The sequence below is a fragment of the Rhinopithecus roxellana genome, chromosome 3, assembly GCF_007565055.1.
Source record: "Rhinopithecus roxellana isolate Shanxi Qingling chromosome 3, ASM756505v1, whole genome shotgun sequence".
NCBI classification, from domain to species: domain Eukaryota; kingdom Metazoa; phylum Chordata; class Mammalia; order Primates; family Cercopithecidae; genus Rhinopithecus; species Rhinopithecus roxellana.
The window spans coordinates 132,259,143-132,286,902 of record NC_044551.1 but is presented as its reverse complement, the minus strand read 5'-3'; the positions used below and the strand labels follow the sequence as shown (position 1 = coordinate 132,286,902).

The 27,760-nt window shown below is 36.0% G+C and overlaps 1 long non-coding RNA gene across 2 annotated transcripts in view; it reads right to left on the bottom strand.

Moving 5' to 3' along the window:
• Positions 1–10,440: 10,440 nt before the first annotated feature.
• LOC104668657 overlaps positions 10,441–27,760 on the bottom strand; it is a 30,211-nt gene continuing 12,891 nt past the window's right edge. For both annotated transcript variants that reach the window (XR_004056341.1, XR_004056342.1), the window contains exons 2-4: positions 20,376–20,471; positions 11,553–11,674; positions 10,441–10,546 (exon numbers count right to left, since the gene is read on the bottom strand). This is a non-coding gene — a long non-coding RNA (uncharacterized LOC104668657). The remainder of the gene's footprint in view (positions 10,547–11,552; positions 11,675–20,375; positions 20,472–27,760) is intronic.

The window sequence follows — 27,760 nt, the reverse complement described above, 5'->3', positions numbered from 1 at the left end:
AGAAAATCTAATATATGTTTACTCTTGAGTTCCAGAAGGAGAGAAGAAGGAATATTTGCAGAAGCAAACTCATATTTTATCAATGGTAACTTACAAACTTTTTAAACAACTCTGAAATCATGACACATCTCAAAACTGAAAGTTTTTTTTTATTACTGTTGACCAGACAGCAATCATAATGTATTGTGCTATTCATGTTATCCTCACTTCAGCTGCCTTATGTGCATTATTGGTAGTAAATAAGTTGAGTTTAATTGTTGTTTAAAATGTCTTCAAATACTATGATTCGGCATTGAGAAGTTATTGTGAGGTGTATTGCACTTCCAAAAAGTTTGTTAAAAGTGTATATACAAAGGCCCACAGTCTGACATTAGTGAAGAAAATATTTGTAATTGAAGTAATGGCTACAGTTCAATGGTCATTAGATTCCTGCAAAGCAAGAAAAGAGAAATGGGAAAGGAGGGACTAAGTACTTAACAGGACCTAAGAAATAAAAATACTTGAGACTCGAGCTCAAAAAATAAAATATTTTTATACAAAGTTAATTTAAAACTAAAGATAAGTGGGAACTCAGTAATTAAATGAACAAATATAGGACATGATTATATGAGGAACCATAGATCAGGAAATTAATAAAAGTGAAAACTAATTTTCACTATGAGCTCACAGGTAGCCAAGACAAAAAGGCAAATGGTACATTACGGTCATTTGTCAAAAGTTGCATATTCATTAGAAGACAGAAACTTTCATTAGCCCTAAATTACTATAAAAACTAGCATGGATTCTAATATGCTGTAGAATATATAATTATATGGGTTGGCACATTATATAATTTAATCTTGGAGAAGAAACAGACATCTCAAAATAGTTGACTTTACACTGCCTGCTATTATTTTCGAGTCCCCAGGCAGCATACTCTGAAGAATTTCCAAATAATCCTAATAAATTATATGAAATCCTAATCTTAAAGTCTCAATCTTAAATATAAAATTAGAATAACTGTTAGTAATTTGTAATAGCCATGCAAAAAAATGAGTTACTCAGCGGGGCACAGTGGCTCACGCCTGTAATCCCAGCACTTTGGGAGGCCGAGGTGGGCGGATCATGAAGTCAAGAGATCGAGACCGTCCTGGCCAACATGGTGCAACCCCCATCTCTACTAAAATTACAAAAATTAGCTGGGCGTGGTGGCGCACCTGTAATTCCAGCTACTTGGGAGGCTGAGGTAGGAGAATCACTTGAACCCAGGAGGTGGATGTTGCTGTGAGCTGAGATTGCACCGCTGCACTCCAGCCTGGCGACACAGCAAGATTCCGTCTAAAAAACAAAGAGTTATTCTGTAGGTATATCTAATCTAATAACATCAATGATATCAGAAATTATAAGAATGACTACAAAGAGTTTACACCTACTGGGGGGCTTTTGATAAGAAAAAGTATGCAGAGATGGATTGGATATTAAAGACTTAGTATGAGCAGTGTGAGGACAGTTTAGCAGGGCCAGGGGTAGGGAGGAACACTTAAGTCCCTATAGAGTTAAGATGGGTTACACAGTTTGTTAACAAACATCCCATAATCTCCATGGCTTAGTACAACAAAAATGTATTTCTCACTTATGCTACATGCACAAAATTCATCAATGAGGGTTTCTACTTCATATTCACTTAAGAACCAAGGCTGACAGAGGTTCTGCTATTTTGTGGATACACCATAAAGTACTGGTAACCTACCCCCAGTTCCCCACAACCCCATCACCAGCTACAAAGTGGCTAGAAAATTAGAGTACTTGTTTTTGACAAGCATTAAGTATCTCTGTAACTATTCCCAGCTATTAGTGTTTCCATACTACAAAAGGACTTAATGTTTTGGAACAGACACAAAATAGAAACATCCACTATCTCTAAGGCCAAATTCATTTCACTCTATGCTAAACTTCTATTAAGGAATAAAAGGCAGTAGGTGGGCATTAATCCACACTTTTGCCTCTTATGCAAATTGCTCTTTTTCTCTTCCTTCTCTCACACTTTTACTCCTGCACATTTCTTTAAACGTTAGTCATTTTTTGGCCCAAGCCTGAATATACTGTAATACTTTCCTAGCACCTACTTAACCTACTCTTCTTTTGTTGTTAATTTCATTAATTTTACCTTAACCTCAGTTTTTAAACATTTCATTCTACCCACATAATTCACATAATAATTCTCATTCTACTAGGGAGACAAAGTCAGTCAAATAAACTCACTTGTAGTTACCAAAAGAGATCATAGGAAATTTTATCCACAGAAGTCTAGGAATCTCTTTACACAGACAAGAGGCTGTCCCAAGGGATCCAGGAGCCTTGCTAACAAGTTTTATATAGAGACAATCTGAGTGGGATAGGAAAAAATCATGGTCTTCAGATTCAGACAGATTGAGTTTGAATTCCTGCTCTTTCACTTAGTGGTTGTATAACTGTGGGCAAGTTAATTAACCTCTCGAAATTTTCCAAAACTGTTCTCAAAAATCTCTAGATACCAATATCAAAGAAATATAAATTATTTAAAGAGGAGGTTGACTATTTTATACATTGCAATTATCATAAGATTTATGTAATAAAAATTTACATGAAGCAAGTCAGAGGGAAACAGTTTTTTCATTGGGTTAACAACAACATTTTGCCTCTTTCCTAGGCCTCAACTCTAATCAGCAAACTACAAAATAATAGGGTCCATAAGTAGTTTTGCATGTCATTCTTTTTCAGTACTGGCATATACAGAGCATTCAATAAATATTTGTTAATGAACAAACGGATGCCAGCTATTATCTCTGAAATTGATCGCTTTCATTTCAAGGAAGTTGCCTAATATGTTCTCTGATGATAGTTTCATAGTTTGACATTAGGCATTTCTGTGACTTGTGACATAAATAATGGGGGATGGGAGAGAATGACCAACTGTGATGGTTAGTTTTACGGCTCAATTTGGCTATGTTATAGTACCCACTTATTTAATCAAACACTAACCTAGATGTTACTGTGAAGTGTTCTGTAGATGTTGTTAATGTCTACAATCAGCTAACTTTAAGTAAAAGAGATTAACTTTTAATAATGTGAGTGGATCTTACCCCATGAGTTGAAGGCCTTAAGAGAAAAAACTGAGGGTCCTGGATGAGAAGAAATTCTGCCTTAAGACTTGCAGCATCACCTGCTGTGTGAGTTTCCAGCCTGCCAGCCTGCCCTACAGATTTCAGACTTGCCAGTCCCCACAACTGTGTGAGCCAATTTCTTAAAATAAATCATATATGTGTGTGTGTGAGTATGTGTATGTATATGCATATGCATATGTATATGCATATATATGTATTTTATTGGTTCTGTTTCTCTGGAGAATACTGACTGATACACCAACAAAAGTGTATATTATTTGAGGCTTTAAAGTACTAGGTAGACATCAAAAGTAGAATGTACTAAATGCTATTACATGTTGCTGTAGACCATTAGTTTTAACTAAAACAATGCCTTCTTTATGTTCTTCTTTGATATCAATCCAAAATGACTGATTCCAGCCAGCATCTATCACCGTTAACATCCATGTCCCTTGAATCTCTTTGCAAAATAATGTATACATTTCTCAGAATCAAAACCAAATATCATTGAATCCAATTAAAAGGGGATCTAAAAAAATTATTTTACATATTATCTATAACATCAACAGCAAGGAGGCCTAGAATCATACAAAATACACTTATGCCATTTTACCATTTATGTAATAAAAAGATATCATAATTCTGTACTCCATACCTATTAATCTGTAGTTCCAACTTTTAGCATATGCCTAAATAAGAGAAATAAAGAACTAATCAAATCCAGGCCAAGGAAGGATTTAACCAGAAATATTCAAAAGGGCCATAAATATTAATATACAGACACTATTTAAAATCTGCTTATATCATCAGAATAGAAAATGTCAGTGTTAACATACAAAACTAAAATAGGCATACCAATGTAATGTTGATATTGACCAATACAATATAAATTTATGTAATATGAGACACTTGGACCATGTTACAAAAATGCAAATGTTATTGTCTTTGACATGTCAATCAGAAAAAGGGAGAGAGAATCAGTGTCAAGGATTAAAGTAAAAATTGTGGAATGTTAAGGCTGGCAGATTTTATTTATACTGGACATCCTGACCCCTTTACACACTTACTTAGAAAAGCAAAAACCAGAAATTCCTTCTTAAATATTTTCCTTCAGTTTTCCTGAAGGAAATCTCCAGATATTTCATTTCCTCTCTCAATGACTGTCCTATTACTAAATTGCTCAATGGGACCAATTAAGCATCAAGTTGTATATCACAAATGGAGACAACCTAGCAATCTGTTTAATCAACATAAACAATCAAACTAATTCAATCAATTTATGTGGCCAAAAAAATATTTTCTGTCTCCCCCCTTCCCCTGCTGTTCTTTCATTCCCACGTCTTATGGTCTGGTCACAGCAACAAAAGCCCATTTTACCATACATGGTTTACCTCAGTATGTCTAAAGAAGTACAACAATGCCTCTAGATTCCAAATGTCCAGCTATGTCAAAATGCAGAATGTATCAAGTTAGACTGGAGAATGGCATTATTTTACGGCTCCAGTTCAGTTTATGGTCTTCTCACAAAACCTACTAAAGTTAAAAAAAGACTTAAAGTTTTTTCTATAATTAATAAACTGGATCAGGCATGGTGGCTCACGCCTGTAATTCTAGCACTTTGCGAGGCCAAGGTGGGTGGATCACTTGAGATCAGGAGTTCAAGACCAGCTTGGCCAACTTGGTGAGACCCTGTCTCTACTAAAACTACAAAAAAAAGAAAGAAAGAAAAAAAAAACTTAGTTGGGCATGGTGGCACATGCCTATAATTTCAGCTACTCAGGAGGCTGAGGTAGGAGAATCACTTGAACCTGGGAAGCAAAGGTTGCAGTGAATCAAGACCGTGCCACTGCACTCCAGTCTGGGTGACAGAGTGAGACTCTGCCTAAAGAAAAATTAATTAATTAATTAATTAATTAAACTGATGCTTTATCTTTCCATTTCTAATTCCTTAAATTCAATTATACCAGGGTGGTCTATATTGTTAAAAACATATTTGGAGGATTAACATTTTAGTCATAATTTGTAAATGAATGTAATAACTGATTATTTATATAATTCATTGCCTAATCAGGAATAAGACTTTAATCCCATAAAAGATGTTTAGTAGCAATTTTAACTACTAAGCACAAAATAAATAGTGTTAGGGGATTGAAAATTAAATTTCAAGGTAGCCAAAGCATAAATTCAAGAACTTTAGATCATGTTAAAGAGAACAAAATACTAAGGGAAAAAAATTGCCATGTATATACAACTATGTATAATAATACATTGCTACCCTATATGTTCACATAAATTCAGTAGAATATTACTCAGAAGGGTAATATTACTCAGAAAGGTAATAAGGATTTTTTTTTATAAAACATATCCTTATAAAGACAATGAAATAGCAAGAAAACAATTTTTAGTTCTAATAGAAAAAACCTTATTCATAAAAACAAAGAAAGTAAGAGGAAAGGCACTGAAACTCTGAGGTATTAATTACTCTGCTTTTACATAGGGGTAGGTACAGCAGTACAATTCTATGGTCCTTATATACACAAAGCTTCCATTAACTTCTGATAAGTCTGCCTTCATGAGAAACACAGAATTACTTTCTCATATACAATTTTTTTTATTAGTAAGAGGATCTCATAATGACACTTACACAGGCCCTACATTCCCATGCATGAGAATTCTCAGTGAAGTGACTTCACTTTTACTAAGGGAATGACTGAATTTTGTGCAGGATTCTCAATTCTTAATATATCAATAACATTAAAGAGTGCCCATTTTCACATATACACCATAGAATACTACTGCAGCCACAAAAAAGGATGAGTTCATGTCCTTTGCAGGGACATGGATGAAGCTGGAAACCATCATTCTCAGCAAACTAACACAGGAACAGAAAACCAAACACTGCATGTTCTCACTCATAAGTGGGAGATGAACAATGAGAACACATGGACATAGGGAGAGGAACATCACACACCAGGGCCCTATCGAGCAGTGGGGGGCTAGGGAGGAGAAATGCCTAACGTAGATGACTGGTTAACAGGTGCAGCAAACCACCATGGCACGTGCATACGTATGTAACAAACCTGCATGTGCTGCACATGTATCCCAGAACTTAAAGTACAATTAAAAAAAAAAAAAAGAGTGCCCATTTTATTTTCAATTGTTTAGATAAATGGGATTAAAGAAAATATAGTTATGCTAAAGGAATTTTCTACCACTCAGTTGCCAGTAGAGTTATGCATGAAGAATTCATATTAAGTCAAAAGAGAACAGAATATATTTGAAAGCAGAGTTGACCCCCTTGATTCGGTTTAACGAATGGAAATACTCAAGATTCAGGTCACTATGGACCCTTTTCCCTACTCAAAAAGAGACCCTCCCTATTAATAACCATTAGAATGCTCCACATTTTTAAGTTTGCAACATCATGGCCTCATTGCAAATTGGATATTTAGGGAAAACTACATTTCCTTCCAAGGAAAATGTTTTTTAAATGCACAATTTCTCTATCATGCATTTTTTAAATAATAAGAACAGAAATCTAACTGTTTTGCAACTAGGCTCAGGCAACTGCCCAGGCAGCTTATAGAACTGATATCAACAGTTTTATGCCTGTCAGAAAATCATTCAAAAGACTTTTTTAATTTGAAAAATAACATCATCACTGTGGATTCCACCCTGAAATCCGAAGGCAGGAATTATATTGTGTTGTTAAAATGTTAGCAAGTGCATTTCATTTTTTGAAAAGGCAATTTAGTTTTCCTGAAATAAAGAGCTGATTATATCTCTTATTACTGTTACAAGAATTTGATGTATCACAAAGTGAAAGAGTTACAGCATGTGTCAACTATCAACCAGGAAAAATGAACCTGATACATAATTCACTTTGAGAATGTCTAGTTAGTCAATCAAGTGATTTGTAATTATGAAGGGTGCCAGAAATTGAATGAAGAATGGGACACAGTAAAATTCTTAGTGGTTTTTTTTTTAATATTCTTATTTCATTATGTGGCTTTTATTGCCATTTTTGATCACTGTTTTTCAGCAGCACAAATTAAATCACATATACTTACTTAGAAGTTTTTGACTACTAAATAGACTAAGGATATACAAGTTGAATGACCAGAGTATAGAATGTCTTCCTACAAAATTAAAGATTTTAGTGTTTACAGTTTGAACAAGGAAAATTTCATTCCTTCCAATCTCCTCCACCCTCTCCCCACTTTATTTGACTTACTTAGTAAATATGCCACTCATTCTAACATGGTGTATTTCTATATATTCTAAAATAAGTGAAATCATTTAACAGAACCTAGTTAATATCAGAAACCTTAAGCTTCCTTTTAATATCTTCATTGTAATTCCTCAGTTAAAACTATAATATAATGATAGTCAAAGAACATTTAACTTCTAATTAATATAATCTCAGTAAATAGACAAAATATAAAATCAACTTATAGCCTAATATATTACTAAAGGGGTAACGTGATAAATGAGTGTTTTTTGAAGTGTAAACTACTGAACCATGTAAGAATGTGCCATTCTGACAATACTGGCCATTATAAGCTTTTTCATCAGCATTGCATGACACAGAATTACACAGCATTAAAGTAAATGGAACTTTAAATATGGTAACAAATGTGCTCCTCCTTTGATTCACTCTTCATAATTTTTAAGCAGAAGGGTTCTTTTCCAGCTTTAGACTGATTATAACACAAGATCTCCATAGAGAAAGTAACAGAGTTCTTAAACTCCATTATACTCATTACTGAAATTTAGTATTAATTTTTAAATTCAGCTGTATAAATTTTGTGGGTAAATTTCCAATAATAAATGTTTGGTTTTTCAAAATAACAAAATTCCAGACACACATAATACATTTACTCCAAGAAACTAGTATAATTATGGTGAGACCTTGGGAAAGATACTGTTTTCCACACTGAATATTCCCGGAAAAGTGTAGCAGCACTCCACTTGGGAATTCACATTATCACCATTATCACACCAACTGCTAGAATCACCTTTTCTTTCCTGTTTAACTTATTCATTCATTCATTCCACAAATGCTCATTAAGTAACTACTCTTGCCAGGTATTATGCTAGAAATTGGGGACATGAAAATGAATTTAAAACATAGTCTTTGTACTTGCCCTTAAGAAATCTACAGTCTAGTAAGAAGAAGACATAAGTAAATAAAAACAATGAAATATAGGCTCTAGAAGAGATCTATATCTTGGAAATTTCAGTGACAGAGGTCAGTAGTCAAGAAGGACTTCAAAGTGTTCACCAAGTTCAATCCTGAATGAAAGTTGGTACCTATCAGGGAGCAAAGAGGAAAGCCTATAATGGTAAGAAGGAGAATATGAATGAAGACAAAAGTGCAAAATAGCTTATTATGGTAGGATGAATACAAGCTAGTCAGTTTAACTGGGGTTTAACATGAAAGAAGTACATACGATGTTGGGTGGTAACGGAAAAGGCTGCCAGAAGCCTCTTTCAAAAACAATTCATATTGATGGTTAGGCTAGTTACAATCATGTGAGGTCATGTACTTGTAGGATAAGGATCCTCTTCCCTCATATCTAAAAGTAGTTTCGACCTCAGTGAGCATCAGTGCTACAAATTTTTGACCTTGGGATTTGTTTATACTGTAAAGAAGAAAAGTTGAAAGATAATAACAATTACAAAAAAAAAAAAAAAAAAAACAGGACACTAGCAAAGCAAGACTGTAAAGAAAATTTACTTTGACAACCTGACAATGGTGATAACTCAAGTGAAAGCAACTAGAATAAAGAGGGTCAAAGCAACATAAGTGACTGCAGCAAGTTACTTATATATACTCACATATATATATACATACTTCATGATTATATAAGATTTGGTCAAATTATAAATGTAATTAGTACAGTAAAATGAAGTTATGATTACTAAATACTATTAAATGATATTGACCCTAAACTGCAGATAGCTATGTAGATATACTACTGACTCTTGTAATGATATCAAATATATAGAAGTCAAGCCCATCCTGGCTAACACAGTGAAACCCCGTCTCTACTAAAAACACAAAATATTAGCCAGGTGTGGTGGTGGGCGCCTATAGTCCCAGCCACTCAGGAGGCTGAGGCAGGAGAATGGCGTGAACCTAGGAGGCTAAGATTGTAGTGAGCCAAGATCACGCCACTGCACTCCAGCCTGGGCAACAGAGCGAGACTCTGTCTCAAAAAAAAAAAAAAAAAAGTCAAGCAGTGTATCTCTGGAATAGCAAACTTGCAACAAGCATTAACAATGGCCACCTGTTGACCGACTAAATAATCTATTTGAAAATGGAAGAGAGGCCGGGTGCGGTGGCTCACACCTGTAATCCCAGCACTTTGGGAGGCCAAGGCAGGCGGATCATGAGGTCAGGAGATCAAGACCATCCTGGCTAACACGGTGAAACCCCGTCTCTACTACAAGTACAAAAAATTAGCCAGGCGTGGTGGTGGGCGCCTGTAGTCCCGGCTACTCGGGAGGCTGAGGCAGGAGAATGGTGTGAACCCAGGAAGTGAAGCTTGCAGTGAGCCAGATCGCGCCACTGCACTCCAGCCTCGGTGACAGAGTGAGACTCAGTCTCAAAAAAAGAAAAAGAAAAAAAGAAAATGGAAGAGAATCTTGGCTGAAATTTCCTGGTATCAGTAACATACACTTTTTTTTTTTTTTTTTTTGAGACACAGTCTTGCTCTGTCACCCAGGCTGGAGTGCAGTGGTGCGATCTCACCTCACTGCAGCCTCCGCCTCCCAGGTTCAAGCGATTCTCGTGCCTCAGCCTCCCAAGTGAAGTGTTTTTAGTACAGACAGGATTTCAACATGTTGGCCAGGCTGGTTTGAAACTCCTGGCCTCAAGTGATCTTCCCGCCTTGGCCTCCCAAAGTGCTGGGATTACAGGCATAAGCTACTGCACCTGGCCTAGTAATACAGTTTTAAAATAAGTATACAACATATGTGATCAATAGGACTCTTTTCTAGTGTATGTACTCAAATAAGAGTCATGAATTATAAGTTAGCTGGCATGTGTTATAAGGAGTGAGAATGGAGATGACAGATAGAAGTTAATCAAACAAATTTTAAGTATATTCATAGACAACAAATTATAACTTGCATTATTTTCCACCATTGTGTTGATTTCTTTGTTGTCCTTTTGGCTCAAGTAATGAAGCATCATGGTTCAAGATCCCAATAACGTCTCATAAAACAAAGTTTAAGACAAATTGTTGTTTGATAACACTGCAAAGATAAAATAACATTAACATGATCTTTCATGTATGAAGATGACACTGACTCACCATCAATAGAGATGAGCTGCAAGTTGTTGTTCCATAGTGGAGATGGGCTTGCTGATCTAGCCAATTCTCTTGCCAAAGCTCCCAGTGAATGGCAGCTTACATCTGTAAGATGATTGTTACCAGTGGTCACAGAAAATAACAAAATAAAATGATCTATACAGAAATAAAACCTATGTTTTTGGTCCCAAACTACCATATTCTGATAAACTTTTAAAAAGTCACAGAAATGTATAAATACTGTATGATTCTTTTATTAAAAATTATACATGTAGTTACTCTGATCAATTCATTGTATTGTATATATTACTTACATAAATACACAAATGATGAAAGCCTGATCCCCTACCTAAGAATGTTCTCAGCTATCTTAACTAAAACAAAGATTGTTTCTGACTTGCAAAATCAGAAGTGCATAATGATGATGCTCAAAACATGAAAGCATGCCAACTTTACATCCCTCATCACCAGTAGCAATAACTGAGGAAATTACAGAATATTTTTGTTAATTTTAGAAATATTCTCTATAGCATTAAATGTAATATGACCACAGCCAAAATTACTTTGATATTTCCTAGAATTCTGAAAAATACTTCCATTTTTTATGAAGAAAAAATACTTTAGTTGCTAGTTACAGTGTTCATTCTTGTTAATACAGAGGTTTTACAATAAAATAGTTCCACTGACTCCTGATATGGAATTTTATCAGTTTCTAGTTGAATCTCCTTCATAAAATTGAGAAGCTGATAAAATATTACTGGAAGACATTGTTTGTAAGTAAAATTAATGTTACATGCTTCTTTATTATTTGAAAGAATAAGAAACTAGATTAACAACTTAAAAATTAATAAGAAGCCATTAAAACTAGATACAAGTCAAAATCACAATGCTAAGTGCCTATGATGAGCAAGGCAGTATTTAGAGGTTCTGTGAACAAGTATAAAAATAACAAGGCATAGAACATAACCTCAAAGAAATCACAATTTAGATATTACTGAAACATTCTTATTTCAGTTCTCCATAGGTTGTTTACAAAAACAACAGCTAGATTCTAACCCAGATCCTCTGTTAGGACAGGAAGGATGATGCGGAAAAGTACAGCATCACCTACCATGGCATGGTAGCTACCATAAGGATGCAGCTCTGGGGCTCCTCTTGCATATGGAAATAAGGAAATTTTAATAGAAATATTGAGAACATCTGCTGCAAACTGTGATGCAGGCCCACTGCCACCTGCAAACAAATAAAATTCATTAATTTTAAGATACCATATAAACATTTCCAGGCACAATTCTGTTTTAATGGGTCATGAAGCAAGTATATTCTCAACAACTTTCCATTATCATACCCCACCAACTCACCAAACTTGGATGTCTTCCACTAGATTGCAAACTCCTAAAGTTCCTCTTCATTTTGGTTTCCAATTTCTACAATGCCTAGCAGCACAAATAACTCAGTCTAGTAAGAAATTAAGATTAAGACCGGCTACTAAAATACTCTGTAACCAGTTCTATAATAAGTTTTATAGAAAGTACTACAGACACTAAAATGAAGGAAAAACTGGCTTTAAAGAATGAGTAGCTGCTGAATAGAGAGACAAGCAGAGAAAAAGCATTCTTAGTGGGAGAAAGAGGTAAAAAGTTAGGGAGGTACAAAAGGGCACACAATATTCTGAGAATTTCAAGTATTTTTTTGGGAAAGCAGCAAATAAAAAGACAAAGGCATGAGAAAGATAACGGAGATGACAGCTAAAAAGCTGAACCTGTATCCTGACTAAAGGAGTGAAGACAGGAAAGTGAAGTGATCATTAAAAAGATCTTGACAGCCATATGAAAGATGGGAGGAAGAACATGACTGAAGGCAATGGACTAAATCACACAAGACAAAGCTGGTTTGACCTAATGGTATATGGAGTTATGGTGACCCAACTCACCACCAATGACCATTAGGTCTGTTACCCACTAAGTCACAAATCCAGGTACATATTTAGACAATACTACAGACACTGATTTATTTTAGAAAACTGTTTACGTAATATAATCTCAATGAAAAAAAATGGCAGGAATTCGACACAGGAATATCAACGTGAATATATTAATAATGAGTAGTAGGATTAGAGGTCATGTTTTTCTTGTCATTGATATATTCCAAATGTTCTACATAATAAAATTAAAAATAAATTATACAACAATTTCTTGAAGCTGTGATAGCTAAAACTTGCATTAACCCTAAAAAGCCTCACCCAGGATCACCTGACAATATAATTGGGCCCAAAGTCTTCTTCACCACCACAGCTCACTATGCCTAAAATATTTATTCCTATATCAGGACTTTACCCCATGTTCTTTCTGCTTCTGTAGCACCCTCTGGCCTCAAATGCCCATCTAAATCTCAACTTCATCATACCACCAGTTACAATGATCTTATACATACATTACCTGCTCCATACATTTTCACATCCAATCATATGCAATTTATTGAAAACCATCTTCAGTAGTTCTCCTATTTGTTCTTCCTACAGTTTTTATATAAGAACAGACTAGTGCAAGTCAGTCCTATCCCAAAGCAAATATTCATACATGACTCATTTATGGACGTATGCACATATAATTATTCCAATGTTTTGATAAACAAACTTATGTATATAACCAGTATTAAAGAGTTTTCTTTTTTTTTTTTTAATCTTTTTTTTTTTTTTTTTTTTTTGAGATGGAGTCTGGCTCTGTCGCCCAGGCTGTAGTGCAGTGGCCGGATCTCAGCTCACTGCAAGCTCCGCCTCCCGGGTTTACACCATTCTCCTGGCTCAGCCTCCCGAGTAGCTGGGACTACAGGTGCCCGCCACCTCGCCTGGTTAATCTATCTTCAGAAAAGTTGCCTACTGTTATGGGTTGAATTGTTTCCTCCCAAAATATGTTGTAGCCTTAACCTCCAACTCCTGTGAATGTGACGTTATTTGGAGATAGGATCTTTGCAAATAATCAAGTTAAAACAAAATCATTAGGGTGGGCCCTAATCCAATGTGATTGGTATCCTTATAAAGAGGTACATTTGGACACAAAGACAGACATGCACACAGGAAGAACTCCATGTGAAGGCAGAGATCAAGGTGATAGATCTATAAGCCAAGGAATGTCAAAGATTGCCAGCAAACCACCAGCAGCTAGGAAAGAAGCATGGAACAGATTCTCCCTCATACCCCTTAGAAACAACCAACACCTTGATCTCAGACTTCTATCCTCCAGAACTGAGAGACAATAGATTTCTGTTGAGTCAGCCACCCAGTTTGTGGTATTTTGCTATAGCCTCCATAGAAAAATAACACAACTACTAAGGGAAACCATGATTTCTTTCGCTGAAAGTCACTAAAAACAAAAACATTTGTAAGATTACAAATCAAAAAAAAATCTTGCTATTCATTTCTCACTCTGGTAGCAAATGTGCTATTTAATAGCTAAGCCAATCTAGTGCCAAAAATTTCTAAGAATAAACATGATTCATCCTTCATCCTATATAGTATCATTTACACAGACAGCATCACATAATCAAACATTAGAGAATGTAATCATTCTATAGATATTAGGATAAGAGAGTAAAATGAAGTTATATAAATTTTTCTTGGTAATGGGTAGAGTTGCTTTGTGAATTTTCATGCTGTGAAAATGTGATCTGACCCATAATACAACCAAAACATAGTACAATGAGTTACCTGATGAACAATAATCTTGGTACAGACTAAGAATGGGCTCTGAAGTAACACATACTTCAATTCAAATCCTTGCTCTGTCACTCACTAGTTACAGGCATATCTTGAAGATACTGCAAGTTTAATTCCAGATCACAGCAATAAAGCAAATATTGCACAAAGCAAGTCACACAAATTTTGTTTCCCAGTGCACATAAAAGTTATGTCTACACTATAATGCAGTCTATCAAATATGTAATTACATTATGTCTAAAAAACTATGTACACACCTTAATTTAAAAACATTGCTAAAAAAATGTGAATGATCATCTGAGCCTTCAGTGAGATGTAATCTTTTTGCTGGTGGAGGGTCTTGCCTTGAAGTTGATGACTGCTGACTGATCAAGGTGGTGATTGCTGAAGTTTTGGTAGCTGTGGCAATTTCTTAAAATAAGACAACAATAAAGTTTGCCCCACTGATCGACTCTTCCTTTAATGAAAGATTTCTCTGTGGCATGCAATGCTGTTTGATAGCATTTTACCCACAGTACAGCTTCTTTCAAAACTGGAGTCAATCCCTTCAAACCCTGCTGTTGCTTTATCAACTAAGTTTATATAATGTTCCAAATCTGTTATTACTTCAACAGTGTTCACAGCATCTTTACCAGGAGTACATTCCATCTCAAGAAACCAGTTTTTTTTTTTTTGTTTTTTTTTTTTTTTTTTTTTGCTCATCCATAAGAAACAACGCATCCGTTCAAGTTTAATCATGTAATTGCAGCAATTCGGTCACATCTTCAGGCCCCACGTCTAATTATAGTTCTTGCTATTTCTACCACATCTGCAGTTACTTCCTCCTCCAAAGTCCTGAACCCCTCAAAGTCATCCATGAGTGCTGGAATCAACTTCTTCCAATATCTTGTCCATGTTGATATTCTGAGCTCCTCCCATGGATCACAAATGTTCTTAATGGCAGCTAGAAGGATGAATCTTTTCTAGAAGACTTCCAATTGATTTTGCCCAGATGCATCAGAGGAATCACTACGTATGACAGCTATAGCCTCATAAAATGTATTTCTTTTTTTTTTTTTTTTTTTTTCTGAGATGGAGTCTTGCTCTGTCGCCCAAGTTGGAGTGCAGTGGCACGATCTCGGCTCACTGCAACCTCCACCCCCCAGGTTCAAGCAATTCTCCTGCCTCAGCCTCCCTAGTAACTGGGATTACAGGCATGTGCCACCACGCCCAGTTAATGTTTTGTATTTTTAGTACAGACAGGGTTTCACCATGTGGGCCAGGCTGGTCTCGAACTCCTGACCTCAGGTGATCCAACTGCCTTGGTCTCCCAAAGTGCTGGGATTACAGGCAGGAGCCACCGCTCCTAGACTCAAAATGTATTTCTTAGTTAATAAAACTTGAAAGTTGAAATTACTCCTTGATCTATGGGCTATAGAATACATGTTGTATTAGCAGACATGAAAACAATATGAATCTCCTTGTATATCTCCATCAGAGCTCTTGGGTGGCCAGGTGCATTGTCAAGGAGCTGTAATAGTTTGAAAGGAATCTTTTTTTTCTAAGCAGCAAGTCTAAAACAGTGGGTTTAAAATATTCAATAAACCGTGTGATAAACACATGTGCTGTCGTCCTGACTTTGTTACTCTGTTTAAAAAGCAAAGGCATGGAAGATTCAGCATAATTCTTAGAGGCCCTAGGATTTTTGGAATGGCAAATGGGCATTGGCTTCAACTTAAAGTCACCAGCTGGTTTAGCCTCTAACAAGAGTCAGTCTATTCTTTGAGGCTTTGAAATCAGGCATTGGACTTCTCTGCTCTAGCTATGAAAGTCCTAGATAGCATCTTCTTCCAATAGAAGGCCATTTCATCTACATTGAACATACGTTGTTTGCTGTAGCCACTTTTGTCAATCATCTTAGCTAGATCTTCTGGGTAACTTGCTATAGCTTCTACAGCAACATTTGCTGCTTCAACTTATACTTTTATGTTCTGGAGACTACTTCTTTCCTTAGGCCTCATGAACCAACTTCTGCTAGCTTCAATCATTTTCTCTGTAACTTCCTCAGCCTTCACATAATCGAAGAGAGTTAGGGCTTTGTTCTAGATTAGGCTTTCACCTAATACTGTGGCTGGTTTGATCTTCTATCCAGACCACTCACACTTTCTCTACAATAAGACTGTTTTACTTTTTTATTGTTTGTGTTTTCCTTGGAATAACACTTTCAATTTCCTTCAAAAACTTCTTTTGCTTCCACAACTTGGATGTTTGACACAAGACACCCAGCTTTTCGCCTATCTTGACTTTTGACATGCCTTCCTCACTAAGCTAAATCATTTCTAAAAGCTTTTGACTTAAAGTAAAGGAGGTATGACTCTTCCTTTCACTTGAACACTTGAAGCCCATTTTAGCATTATTAATTGGCACACTTTTAATCTTGCTGTGTCTCAGGGAATAGGGTGGCCCAAGGAGAGAAAGAGGAATGGCTGATCAGTGGAGCAATCAGAATACACACATTTATCAATTAGCTTTGCTGTCTTCAATGGGCTTAATTTGTGGCACCTCAAAACAATTACATTAGTAACATCAAAGATCACAGATCACTCTAACAGATACTGTAACAAAGAAAAAGTTTAAAATAGTGTGAGATTTGCAAATTATGACACAGAGACACTAAGTGACATATACTGTTGAAAAAACGGCACCAAAACACATACTCTATACAGGGTTGCCACAAACCTTCAATTTGTAAAAAACATAGTATCTGTGAAGCACAATAAAATGTAACACAATAAAACAAAATATGCCTGTATATGACTTGAGCAAATTACTTAACCATGTTTGAGCCCCAAACTCTTCATCAATAAAATGGTAGTTTTACATTTTATAAAAACTGAAGAAATTAGATGATATATGAAATGTGCTTAACATATAATATTAATAATAATAATAGGGCTTTACTATTTTTATTAAAAGGAATGTTTATAAATTAAGGATTTTTTTACACTTCTCTTGGGTAGGAAAAATAATTAAGCAAGCTCACGTAAGAACAAAAGTCTTGATCACGTATACTGTACACTAAATATTGCCTTTGGCTAGTTCCTGACTATAAAATGTAGGACTTTCCGAATTTTAAAACTATTTGTCAAAACTCAAAACACATTCAAAACCTAATCTTGGAACTAAAATACAAACAGGATCTCAGTGACTTCTGACTTTGTCATTGACATCAGTTGGTACGCAGCTTTCAAAGATCCACAACACCACTCCTTTATTCCCTCAAATCTGTAAGCTTTAGCCAGTCCAGAAAACTTACCTTTACAATTTAGAGTCATATCAATTTAACTCAAATAGGATGGTATAATCCACTGAACCTTCTATCAGGAACTAGCGATGTGTTTGCTTATCTCTTTTAAATATAAATCTCGTAAAATATACATCTCAAAAATCAGCTAATTGAAGAAAATATACATTTTGAATTAACATACTTATTTTGAGAAATATTTAAATAATGCAAAACCTAACAAATCACCAAATTCAAAAGGACCTTGTTATATCATGCAAACAATCTACACAAGATACAAATTATATTCCCATATGAATTTCAGTATCTGTAAACTGAAATTTGCTCCTATATCTACATATAAAGAAGCAGAAGAAATTGCACAATTAAGTCCAGAAAGACTCCAATTATTATGGAAAGAATAGTGGTATTTTTGTCAACCTCTTTGTCTAAAAGAGCTATCTGATGGCCAGGCGTGGTGGCTCATGCCTGTAATCCCAGCACTTTGGGACGCCAAGGCAGGCGGATCACCTGAGGTAGGGAGTTCGAGACCAGCCTGACCAACATAGAGAAACCTCGTCTCTACTAAAAATACAAAATTAGCCGGGCGTGCTGGCACATGCCTGTAATCCCAGCTACTAGGGAGGCTGAGGCAGGAGAATGGCTCGAACATGGGAGGCAGAGGTTGTGGGGAGTTGAGATCGTGCCATTGCACTCCAGCCTGGGCAACAAGAACAAAACTCCATCTCAAAAAAAAAAAAAAAAGAGAGAGCTATCTGCACTGGTCAAACTTGTTGGAAAATATATCAACAACCCACTTCTCCTTGTGAGAGAGATAATTATTCTTAGCATCTTTTTAAAAATTTTAGGGAGCTATAAAAACATGTTCAATACTATAATAAGTTCAACAATATTAGCCATCAGCATCAAAGCTAATGTACGGTCAAGACCAAACATAGGTTTTTTTTTTTTTTTTTTTTTTTAATATTTATGAAAACAGGCCAGGTGCAGTGGCTCACACCTGTAATCCCCGCACTTTGGGATGCCAAAGCGGGAGGTTCACTTGAGCCCAGGAGTTCCAAGACCAGTCCAGGCAATAAAGTGAGACCCCGTCTCTACAAAAAATTTAAAAATTAACTGGGCATGATGGCGCAAGCCTGTGGTCCCAGTTCCATATGAGACTGAGGCAGAAGGATCACGTGAGCCCAAGCGGTCAAGGCTGCAATGAGCTGTGTTCACACCACTGCACTCCAGCCTAGGCAACAGAGACCCTGTCTCAAAAAAAAAAAAAAAATTGTATAAATATATATGTGCATAGATATACACATATACAAATTTATAAATATATATGTGTATAAATATATATATAAATATAAATATACACATATTTATAAAAACATGTTTTGCCTTTATTCTTAGTGTAGTTCCTAACTTTAAAACAGACTTTGTTAGCTGAGTTTTTGAAATATGAATGTGCTTTTTGCTCAATTAAACAACATAAAGGTCACTTTTCAGAAAACAATGTTATTTGCAAGAAGATAACTAAATGGACACATTTAATTTAAACAAAATATTTTGAAGTATTAAGAAAAACTCTAAGACTTTTTTTTAAGTACTGATTTAAAGTTAGCAAACATGGCTGGGTTTTATAGCTCACACCTGTAATCCTAGCACTTTGGGAGGCCAAGGTGGGAGAACTGCTTCTGGTCAGGAGTATAAGGCCAACCTGGGCAACATAATGAAACCCGTCTCTACAAAAAAAAAAAAAAAAAATGAAAATAAAATAAAATAATAAGATAAAGTTAGCAAATGCTATATTCTATTTATTCAAGATACATACTAAATAATACTATAATTTGGGCTGTCCCCAAATTACAATTCCTATCTCCCAGGCTTCCCAGGCTGGAGTGCAGTGGCGCAAACTCAGCTCACTGCAGCCTTGACCTCCCCGGCTCAAGTGATCCTCCCACCTCAACCTCCCAAGGAGATGGGTCCACAGGCAGTGCCACCACACTGGGCTAATTATTGTGTGGTTTTTTTTGGTTTGTTTTGTTTTGTTTTGTTTTGTTTTGTAGAGACAGGGTTTCAACATGTTGTCCAGGCTGGTCTCAAACTCCTGAGCTCAAGCATCCATCCACCTCAGCCTCCCAAAGTGCTGGGATTACAGGCGTGAGCCACCACACCTGGCCTCAATTCCAAGCATTTTTTCAAAAAGTGAACAGCAAGGAAAAATTAAATATATTTTATTTTTATCTTAAAGTCCCGATATAGTAATATTAATAAAAATAACATGAATACATTATATTAAGAAAATATAATGTGTTAAATTATTGGCAAAAAACCATATCAATTATTATGGATAGTAATTGGGGCAGGGAGTATGCCTTTATCTACTCCACATGCCTTAAGCATGATAAAAACTCAATAAATATGTGTTGAATATCTATACTTCAAGAACAATAAGCACAATGGTCACATAATTCTCCTGAGAATCAAATATGGAAAAATCCTAAAGAACTGGGAATTCAAAACAGGACATGAACAAATTTTCACATCATGCAAATCTAACATTGGTAAGAGAAAATTCTACCCCTTGTATCCACAAATTGTAAGTCACAGCTACAAATTATGTATTGACTGTCAATAGAAAATATATAGCCAATGCTGGTTTTGAAATAATCTCAACTTGGTCTAAAGTGAAGTCATTAAGAACTGAGTAGAAATGGTGCATATATTTAAGCTCCTATAATCCTGGGATTATATATGCCCAAGAAAGAAAATTTACCACATTCTGTATTATTTCTGTAAACACCACACCACATCTCTGTGGAGAGCTATAATAAATAAGAAAGTGAGGTAACATATACGAACTGCACGATGACTATATATTCTTGTGTTTCACTAGGGTCTCTGATTTTAGCATTGCTGGTTTAGTGGTTAAGTCTCAATATTCTTACCACCATTATCCTGGTTCATATTGTGGTCACAGAGAAAACAGGTTCATCATGGGCTAGTTTCATTTATCCACACCTTTTCTCTTGACTTTCATCTACCTGTTGGAGAAACACAGGGAAATTTAATCAGTGTAGAAAATTCCTTATATTACAGATATTTGCCAGAAATTTCTATTAGACAAAGAGTTGCCTTTTGAAATATTCTCACACACCCCAAAGAAGCTTTCCCAGACAGAAATGAAAAAAATAAAACACATTTAGTAAGTGCGCAAATAAAGCAATGCCTAAATAAAAGGTGTACTGAATACTGGTATCTCGATTACATTAGATCTCTCTTCCCCAACTTAATATACTAGGGAAATTTTCCTATTAGAAGCTGTTGAACATGTAAGATAATTTGACCTAAAATACAGACAAATAAATGTGTTACCTGGTTTGCTTTTTAAAACACAACTACCAGGCCGGGTGCGGTGGCTCACGCCTGTAATCCCAGCACTCTGGGAGGCCGATGTGGGCGGATCACGAAGTCAAGAGTTTTGAGACTAGCCTGGCTAACACGATGAAACCCTGTCTCCACTAAAAATACAAAAAATTAGCCGGCTGTACTGGCCAGGCGCAGTGGCGGGCGCCTGTAGTCCCAGCTACTCAGGAGGCTGAGGCAGGAGAAAGGCATGAACTCAGGAGGCGGAGCTTGCAGTGAGCGGAGATCACCCCACTGTACTCCAGTCTGGGAGACAGAGCGAGACTCCATCTCAAAAAAAAAAAAAAAAAAAAAAAAAAAAAAAAAAAAAAAAAAAACACAACTACCTTGAGAATATTTATAGCACAAACAAAGCTACTTAGCAGCCTCATCCACCCTAAAGAGAATGGTTACTATTATAAGTTCCCAAGTACGCATTTGTAGAAGGAAGCAGCAGTTTATTAAACCAACTTTTTGATCTTGAAGCAACAGATTTTGGAAAAGATGGTTTTACAATAAAATATATAACTCCAACCTCCAGTTACATTGCTATTTTTTCATAGGACAGACATGGCACTGTGTGAATATTATGACTCAAGCTTAGTCATCTCAACTACGAATGAATTAAATCTGTTAGAGTAAAAACCTGAAAGGGAAAGTACATGCATGTAATTCTAAGTTGCTATTTTTAGAATGGGGTTTTTCTCCAAAGAGATTTTAAAAATGTACTTCCACATTATTTGTGCTATTTTCACTTTAGTACTCTGGTATACTGGTTACTAAATAGAACCAAGAAACAAACCCATTTTCCAATAGAAGGTGATTTATCATTTGAACACAGTATAAACTACATAAAAAAGGAAAAGTAATTTATTAAAGATCTGCTTGCTAAAACATTGAATTTTAGAGACATATACATGTAAAAAGACACTTTTGTTTATGCCCATCTTATTTTCCCGGTATTATCAAAAAATTAACTGTAGAGTAAGAAGCCTAGTGAAAACCTCATTATATCTAAACTACTTTATTATATTTATTACATTGTATCTAAATGACTTTCCAGGAAAGTCCAGAAAATACAGAAGAGATTCACAAGCTCTGCAGGACACACAGTATGCTAACCCTATAAGTAGCTTCCAGGCTGATAGGGCTTCAGTGGTTTTTCCCTACAGAAAAGATAGTCTGAGGAAAAAAAATCTCTGTTTCTCTATTCTCTCTCCCCACTCCTTAAGAATAATCAGAAAAAAATGACAGGCAATGCGGAGTGAGGAAAAGACTACCTGAATGGAAGTCAGGAAAACTGAGTTTTATTCCCCACCTGTGACTTACTACACAGTCTTAGGCAAGTTACTTAGCCTTTCTTGGCCTCTGTCTTTTGTTTCATTTTGTTTCATATGGAACACAAGCAGCACTGAAAAAAATGTTTTAATTACACCGAGAAAGAGAGCAGAGACCATAGAGACCTACCCCCAACTTCACAGGTGAGGACACGGAAACAGAGAAACATCCCCAGCCATAGGTGATTAGATTAAAACAGTTCTAACAACAGTCACAGCTCCAACATTTTAAAAATTACTTATTTAAAAAGACAAGTTATTTATGTCAAATTTTTAGAACATGTAAAAGAAGTAACTAAGTAGCAAAAAGGATAACTGCCAAATTTAGGGTAATTATCTCTTCAAGAAGCCATAAAGAAATAGATTCTGGAAGGCTTCAATTGTACTGGTAATATTTTATTTCTCGAACTGGGTTTGGTGTACATGGATGCTTATTTTTCTTCATATAGCATTTTGTATGAAATACTTTCTAATCTTTTTTTATGTAACCACCAAAACATCTTTAATCAAAAGCTAAAATAAATGAAAACACTTCTCTGGAACTTTAAAGGTCAATGAAAATAGTTGTGTATGGTTTCAAATGTTCTGCTGAGTTTAAAAGGTAAATATCACTATGTCCCCCAATATAAGAAAAAAACATGTACTGTGCTAAAAATACATATACAACTGTTTCTACTCTAACTTAGGAAAATAAAAAAGTACTACACAAATAGCACAAAACACAAAATAAATTTTATTACTAATAGCATGATAAACCCATTTAAGTATATTGAGAGACATACTTAACAATTTGTACTTTAAACATACTCAAGAGTCACATCTAGTAGCCTAGTGTTTCATCGTCAGATTGGCTAGCTGTTTTTATTGAAACAAATAAGAACTGCAAAAATTTACCTAAAGTAAGCAAAGGTCTATCTAAATATCTACATAGAACCATGCCTCCAAAATATCTGAAATTTTCCAACAAGAAAGTACAGGTCATTCAGCAAAATATATTTACTGTATACTACCATAATAGCTATTTAATTGTTATCATTATGATGCAGATATATAACGGAAACAGATGTTCCTTTTTGCTTTCAGCAAAGCAAAGGAAAAGGATAAACTTGCTGATATTGCATAGACTACTACCATAGCACAATAGAGGAAAAAAGGCATTAGCACATGACAATATTAGTTTTTACTACACAACTAATTGCATAAAAAGTATAACTTGAGATCACTGAATCAATATAATTTTCAGCACTACAGAAGAGAAACAAATAGATTTGTATAAGCAGCCTATTTCACATCTGCAGTTGGGAAAATACTTCTGACAGATTAAATATATGCAAAACGTTACCACTGCTTTTAGAACACAAGGAAAAGAGTGTTGTTCTGTTTTCTTTGCTCATGTAACATGAATTAGAATGCTGCCACTACAGAGGAATGTTTTTTAAGTACCAGTATAAATGGGTAGAACCTTTCTGGAAAACAACTGGGCAATCAATATCAAGAACCTTAAAAAACAGTCTATATTCTCAGTCTAAGTAATTTCTCTTTTAATAACATATTGTAAGGAAATAACCTTAGGGATGGCTAAAGATTTATTTAAAATGCTATTCATTACAACTTACTTTATACTAATGGAACATTAAAAATCTGAGTTGTCTAATAAAGCAACAATTAAAGTAATTAATTTAAACAATTAAAACATTATAGAGTCAATATAAACGACTTTAATAATTTTAATCGTATTACATTAAATGCTTAGAGGAATAAAGTTTAGAGAAGACATACAAAATGGCATTTCTAATTTTTATAAATTCTGTCTTATGGGCATGTACTACTACTTTTGTCAGAAAAAGTTATTTTTTCTTTAAACAGTTCTATTTCTGTGATCTGATATTCTCAGTCCAAAGTTTCTAAAATTCTTTGGGCAAAAGAGTCCTATAAATATTTACAGGTAAATTGACTTAAAGTTATGTTGACATGTTACGTTACTTGATTCTGAAATCTGGCACAGAAAAAGAAGTATTTGTCAATCACATAGACAACACCTTTTTTTTTTTTTCTGAGTTAAACAGAACTCTTACAAATTAGGGAAAATTTTTATGGAACAAACATTACAAATGCTTCCTTAAGATCTACTAACATGTAGTATGTTGCGAATTCAAGGAAACTTTCAATTAAAAATATTTCTAAAGCAAATGAAGTAGCCTATTAATTGCTGTTTCCGTATGCCAGTAAAAAAGTTTGCCATAGCTTTCCTAAGACTCTTAGTTTCCTGATTTTATTTTTACAAGAAGAAGCTGATTTGTCTTACGCTATTACTGTCTATTACTTCTAGAAGTCTTGAGCAAAGGTGGGAAGCAGCAAATTCTGGCAATCTGCCTAAAGAGAAATCAATGAAACAAATTAATCCTTTGCAGGCTGCAATGACACAGTAATCCATCATTCAGAGCTGCTTTTATATACCAAATCAGAGAGCAGAGGAAAAGAGCCCTGGGGGATATCACAGGCAACAACTTACACCAACACTGGGAAAATACTGAGGAATCAGTTTATTTAAAGAGGATAGATTTCAGTTGATTGCCTATTTCGTCAAATAAAGATTTTTCTTCCACAGTGTGGTGAACCCAAGGGCCAATGACTGTATCTTCAGAATTCCGTACCATCTATGCTGGCTGACATCAATAGGAGATGAATGTTTTTAAATAATTAGCATCGTTAATCAGTATGGTCAAATATATGGGTAAAATAAATATTACTTTGTCCATCCAACTACAAAGTGTTATACACGGTCCTTGTTTTCACCAGAAACTAAGTGTAAATTTACCTACTAATCTACAACTTACCGAATTCCTGGTAAACCATATTTGAGGTACTTCTTCACACATAAAATGTAACCATTTAAGATACATGTTACTTCCTAATGCTAGTGTTAAGTTTAAAGACTTAAAATTTTTAATTCAAGCTCTTGTGTAAATTCCAGCAAGCAAGTCAGATTATAAATAAATGACTTATTTTAAAAATGATAAGTAATTATTTTGTTCATAATGTAGTTTACAGTGTTGGAAGATAAATGTGGTTTTCTTTTACAAATAAACTTATAATAAATGTACAGCAGTATATTCAAACTGAGTATATTTATTTATACTTATACAAAAGCCTATATATTTAAATTTATTTGTGCTTTTGTAGAAAGTTATGCACCTTACCTAACTATGTCTTACTAGAGTAATGTATTCTAAGTAGAAGTATATATCCGTGATGAAAACTAATGGCAAGAACTTCAAAGTCACAGTGCATTACTACTGTAAATGCATGCATCATATTCATGGTTAAATGTGAGAAGTTAGTAAAAGAAAAGAATTTTCAAGATTATAAACCAAAGAAAACTTGACACAACAGTCCCTGAAATGTTAAAACTCCAGAATACCTAGTCACAGATTCAAAACAGAAAAAGAAGATTTAAAAAATGCTAACTAGTCAATTTTTGAGTGGCATGTTCGATTCTGAGGTCCGTGGTTGTATGATCGCAATTCCTGGCCATGCTGATGCATTTTTAATTCAATGCTTGGATCTAGTATTTATTGATTTAATAAGGTTAGAAGAATTACATTGCTGCTGCTACTGATGAACTGTCAGCAATTTAATCTAGTGAAATCTTACAGAGAAATGTTTATTTTAGGGGAGAACAAGAGAGGAACAACAGCCATGTAAATAAATTTAATTCCTTACTACTCTTGACAGTGACAAGAGCAAAACCCTTCTTTTCTAGACTCCTTTGGGCTCCAAACATTTTCTTTGATTAAAGATGTACCAGCTGATTGAGCTTATGGTGAAAAGGTTGCAGGACAGCTTTGTAGGTACACCTTAAAAAGTAGGAAAAGCAATGACTGTCTCCCGGTATCCACTCTGGCCTCTCCTCATAGGTTTGAGGTACACACACACCCACACACTCAACCCTTACCTTGTCACCTAACAAGGTTTCAACGAGCCTGTCAATGATTTCCTCTCTGGACCCTAAAATTTCCTACAGCATCATTAGTACACAGGAAGACAGAAGAGAAGGGAGAAAATAGAAAATCAACTTTCTTAAAAGCAATTCGGACAAGAGAGGCTTGAAGGGCTATGTCAAAGTAAGGAGGTATTACAAGATCCAGAATCAGAAAGGGGGTTAAAAAAATCCACAAAAGTTGCTGAAACAAACACTTGGGGACTATTAGAAAGCTTTTGCACTGCTGCACAACCCTGCTCCTGGGCTTATCTCCCCAACCTGGACACCTGGGAAGCATGCTGTGCTTCAGCGTTTCCCTGACTTTGAAGAAATGGCGCGCTGGTGGTGCTGCTGCAGAGGTCAGTAAAACTATGCTAATTGGTGAACCTAATTGCTTCAAGCAGTCCTGCCTCTAAACATGGAGAGAGCACAGTTGATGGAGTCAGTCTGTTCCTAATAAAATGAAGAACCACTGAATTAAATTCCCAAGGAAGGCACTATAAAAGTTTCCACAGTGTAACCAAATGACTTCACCTATGCTATTACCTCTAAGATGACATCTTTGAAAGAAAGCAGAACCCAGTTGGGCTCCACGTTCATAAATTGACTGAGCTTAGGCCAGTGAATCTGGATTTATTTAAAAAGGTTTTTTCATTCTTCCAATCAAATGAAGTCATTTTTAATTAGATGCTTTCTGTTAACAATGTCACTCTTCTCCACATTACCTGCTCACACTTGCAGCGCCTCTAGTGCAACATCTGGGGCTCGAGTCCCCTGCAAGCAGTCCTCCCAACAGACTGGCTGGAGGGTGGTATTTCCGTTTCTCAGTCCCTGTCGGAAGGAAGATCCCATTCAGCGGCCTGATGGCGCCGGACATATCAACGCTCTAAATTGAGAGATTACCAAACAATCTCTGGAAAAACTCGTAAGATACAGTCTGCCAATATTTTTTTATGAACTACATAGCACTTTCTCCGCTGTTCCCGCCTTGCAGATGGGTGTTTTAAAAAGTGCCAAGGGCCACAAAACTCCCACTGACCCTCCAACTTCGTGAAACCCAGTTGCTCCTTAAAATAGAAAATCAAGTGTGAGGGTCCCCAACGGTGCCCCAGGCCTTGCTTTCTACCCCTACCAGCAGCCCACCACCTGAAGAGGACTGGCTGTCCAAGGCAGGGCAAATCGTTAGGCACTCCAGGAGGATGGCAAGACTCAGCGCTGTAGCCAGAGGGGGTCAAGGAAAGAGGCGAAATGGGGAAGTTGCAAAAAGCGGCTTCGTTCGACGGTGGATCTCTGAACTTTAAAAGATTGTCAGGGACCCGGTCACACTCCCTGGGGCCCATTCCTAAGAGGCTTGCTGCGCCGACCCGAGAGGGCGGCGACCCGAGGGGGCGCCAACTGCCCGCGCGGAACCGGGGCGTTGGGCCTGGGGTTCGGGAAGCGTGCGCCACCCCCCGGTCAGGCCTGGCTTCCTTCTTGAATGCCCCAGGCACAGGCCAGGGGCTTTGTCCCTCCGGCCTGCTCGAGAAGTGGTGGCCTTCTCCGCGGGCGACAGCACGGTCTCTACCCTTCCGCCGACGTCTCAGTGCGCAGATAACACGGCCCGGGTCCC